At 44.4% G+C, this 3,838-nt stretch overlaps 1 long non-coding RNA gene across 1 annotated transcript in view; it reads left to right on the top strand.

The window, feature by feature from the left end:
* The first annotated feature begins 499 nt into the window (after nucleotides 1-499).
* LOC139026727 (uncharacterized) overlaps nucleotides 500-3,838 on the top strand; it is an 8,596-nt gene continuing 5,257 nt past the window's right edge. The window contains exon 1 of the long non-coding RNA XR_011478646.1: nucleotides 500-1,100. This is a non-coding gene — a long non-coding RNA (uncharacterized lncRNA). The remainder of the gene's footprint in view (nucleotides 1,101-3,838) is intronic.

Genomic DNA, 3,838 nt, shown 5'->3' with positions numbered 1-3,838 from the left:
CGGTAGCAGCAGTAGTAGTAGTAGGCAGTAGTAGCAGTTAGTTAGTAGTAGCGAGTAGCAGTATAGTTGTAGTAGTCAGTAGCAGGCTGTAGTTGCAGTAGTAGTGCAGTGATAGTGTAGTAGTAGTAGTAGTAGTAGTAGCAGCAATGTAGTAGCAGTAGTAGTAGTAGTAAGAGCAGTAGTAGTAGTTAGTATGTACGTAAGCAAAGTAGTAGTACTAGATAGCAGTAGTGGTAGCAGTAGTGTAGTTGTATTAGTAGTAGTAGATGTATAGTAGTAGTAGTAATATAGTGTAGTAGCAGTACAGTAGTATTTACTACGTAGTACAGTAGTAGTATAGTTAGTAGTATCGAAGTAGCAGCATAGTAGTGTAGTAGTAAGTAGTAGCCAGTAGCTAAGTAGTAGCGAGCAGTAGTAGTTGTAGTAGCATGTAGCAGCTGTAGTAGCAGTAGTAGTAGCAGTGTAGTTTTGTAGCCGGGTTGAGGTTTTCGCCGTTGTAAGCTGTGTTGTCTCTAGGTATTAAACTAATGCTGTGTTGTCTCTAGGTATTAAACTAATGCTGTGTTGTCTCTAGATATTAAACTAATGCTGTGTTGTCTCTAGGTATTAAACTAATGCTGTGTTGTCTCTAGGTATTAAACTAATGCTGTGTTGTCAGGTGTGTTGTCTCTAGGTATTAAACGAATGCTGTGTTGTCTCTAGGTATTAAACTAATGCTGTGTTGTCATGTCTGTTGTCTCTAGGTATTAAACTAACCTTGTGTTGTCATGTTTGTTGTCTCTAGGTATTAAACTAAGGCTGTGTTGTCATGTCTGTTGTCTCTAGGTATTACACTAATGCTGTGTTGTCATGGTTTTAGAGTATTTGTGGGTTGGATTAAGGCTAATCTTTTGGTGTTGCATCATTCTGCCAGACTGGAAGGACCACCCCTTTGTGTGTGTGTGCTTGTTTGCTGAGCTGTTAATAAAGTTAATCAAATTAAACATTCGGCACGCTCGCCACACACTCTGCCCTCTGACCTCTCCTCTCAGCCAATCACAGGCCTCACTCCACCACACACAGCCAACCAGGAGACGGATCTGTCACAATCGCCTGGAGTGGTGAGTGCAGAGTCAAATGCAGAGAGCAGAGGATACTGGGGGAAACAGACTTTATTAGGATTCCCAAAACGAACGCCCAAAACAACAAGCGAAAAATCGTCAGAAAATAGTCCAACCCAACACGGACAGGAACACAACACGCACAACCTGACCAACAGAAAAACAATCCCGCACAAACATAGGCCAAATAGTCTTAAATAGACATGAATCAAGAAACAAAATAAGGGACAGGTGCAACCAATGAGACCAAACAAACAGAAAAGGAAAAGGGGATCGGTGGCGGCTAGTAGACCGGCGACGCCGAGCGCCGCCCGAACAGGCAGGGGAGTCGTGACAGGATCACTAAGCAAGCACTTTGCTACGGTTTAACTCGCACACATACATACACACAAACCAAATCAAATGTTATTACCTACAAGCTCCTAACCAACAATGCAGTTTTAAGAAAATATTTACTAAATAAACTAAAGTTTAAAAAATAACACAATAAAATAACAAAAACGAGACTATATACATGGTTTTATGGTACAGAGTCAATGTGGAGGCTATATACAGGTATAATATGGAGACTATATACAGGGTGTTACGGTACAGAGTCAATGTGGAGGCTATATACAGGGGCTACTGGTACAGAGTCAATGTGGAGGCTATATACAGGGTATTACGGTACAGAGTCAATGTGGAGGCTATATACAGGGTGTTACGGTACAGAGTCAATATGGAGACTATATACAGGGGGTACCGGTACTGAGTCAATGTGGAGACTATATACAGGGTGTTACGGTACAGAGTCAATGTGCAGGGGTACAGTTAGTGGAGGTAATATGTAAATGTAGTTAGGGGTAAAGTGACAATGCGTAGATAATAAAATACAAATAGCAACAGTGTTAATAAAAATACTAATAGTCCATTTGATTCATTGTTCAGCAGTCTTATGGCTTGGGGGTAGAAGCTGTTAAGAAGCCTTTAGGACATAGACTTGGTGCTCCGGCACCGCTTGCCGTGCGGTAGCAGAGAGAACAGTCTGACTTGGGTGGCTGGAGTCTTACAATATTTTGGGCCTTCTTCTGACACCGCCTGGTATAGAAGTCCTGGATGGCAGGAAGCTTGGCACCAGTGATGTACTGGGCCGTACGCACTACCCTCTGTAGCGCCTTGCGGACGGACGTCAGGATGCTCTCGATGGTGCAGCTGTAGAACTTTATGAGGATATTTTCAGTCTCCTAAGTCATGCCCTCTTCACAACTGTATTGGTGTGGTTGGACCATGATATTTTGTTGGTGTTGAAGCTCTCGACCCGCTTCCCTACAGCCCCGTCAATGAGAATGGGAGCGTGTTCTCGGCCCTCCTTTTCCTGTAGTCCACGATCAGCTCATTTGTCTTGATCACATTGAGTGAGAGGTTGTTGTCCTGGCACCACACTGCAAGGTTTCTGACCTCTTCCCTATAGGTCGTCTGGAACAGCTGGTGCTCTCATGCATGCTTCAGTGTTGCTTGCTTCGAAGCAAGCATAAAAGGCATTTCACCCATTTGATAGGTTTGCATCACTGGGCAGCTCGCGGCTGGGTTTCCCTTTGTAGGCCATAATAGTTTGAAGCCCTGCCACATTCGCCGAGCGTCAGAGCCGGTGTAGTAGGATTCAATCTTAGTCCTGTATTGAAGCMTTGCCAGTTTGTATTTATTAAGGAACCCCATTAGTTCCTGCCAAGGCAGCAGCTACTCTTCCTGGGGTTTGTTATGGATCCCCATTAGTTCCTGCCAAGGCAGCAGCTACTCTTCCTGGGGTTTATTATGGATCCCCATTAGTTCCTGCCAAGGCAGCAGCTACTCTTCCTGGGGTTTATTAGGATCCCCATTAGTTCCTGCCAAGCCAGCAAGCTTACTCTCTGGGGGTTTATACGGATTCCCAAATTAAGTTCCTGCCCCAAGCAGCAAAGCTACTCTTGCTGGGGTTTTTATTGGAATCCCCATTAGTTTCCTGCCAAAGCGGAGCAAGCTTAACTCTTCTCTGGGGTTTATTATGAATCCCCATGATTTCTGCCAAGACAGCAGCACTCTTCGCTGGGTTATTATGGATCCCCATTAGTTCGTCTCAAGTCAGCAACTTCTCTTCCTGGGTTGATTAAATGGATCCCATTAGTTTCCTGGTCAAGCCAACCAGCTCTCTTCTCTGGGTTTAATTAGTGATCCCCATTAGTTCCTTCAGAGGCAGCAGCTTACTCTTCCTGGGGTTTATGATTGATCCCCATTCAGTTCTGCCAAGGCACGCAGCTATCTTTCCTGGGGTTTATTATGGATCCCATTAGTTCCTGCCAAGAAAGCACGCTACTCCTTCCTGGGGTTTATTATGGATCCCAATTAAGTTCCTGCCACAGGAACCTCTTCCTTTGAGGTTTCCAGCAACCTTAAGCAGTGTTATATACAATCATTAATAATTACACTGACATTACGTTTCATAAGACTTTTTCACAACACACTGTTGTCCCTGCCGCAGCTTCAACTACCCATATACTAGCCAATTAAAATCCAATATGGGTGTAGAGTGCTGGCTTATCATGTGTGTGTGTGTGTGTGTGTGTGTGTGTGTGGTGGTGTGTGTTGTGTGTGTGTGTGTGGTGTTGTGTGTTGTTTGTGTTGTGTGTGTGTGTGTGTGTGTGTGTGTGTGTGTGTTGTGTGTGGTGTGCTTGGTGTGTGTGTGTTGTGTGGTTGTGTGTGTGTGTGTGTGGTGTGTCGGTGTG

The sequence above is a fragment of the Salvelinus sp. IW2-2015 genome, unplaced genomic scaffold (assembly GCF_002910315.2).
Source record: "Salvelinus sp. IW2-2015 unplaced genomic scaffold, ASM291031v2 Un_scaffold5629, whole genome shotgun sequence".
Lineage (NCBI taxonomy): Eukaryota > Metazoa > Chordata > Actinopteri > Salmoniformes > Salmonidae > Salvelinus > Salvelinus sp. IW2-2015.
Note: the sequence above shows the minus strand (reverse complement) of the source record. Positions and strands in the feature narration are given on the sequence as shown.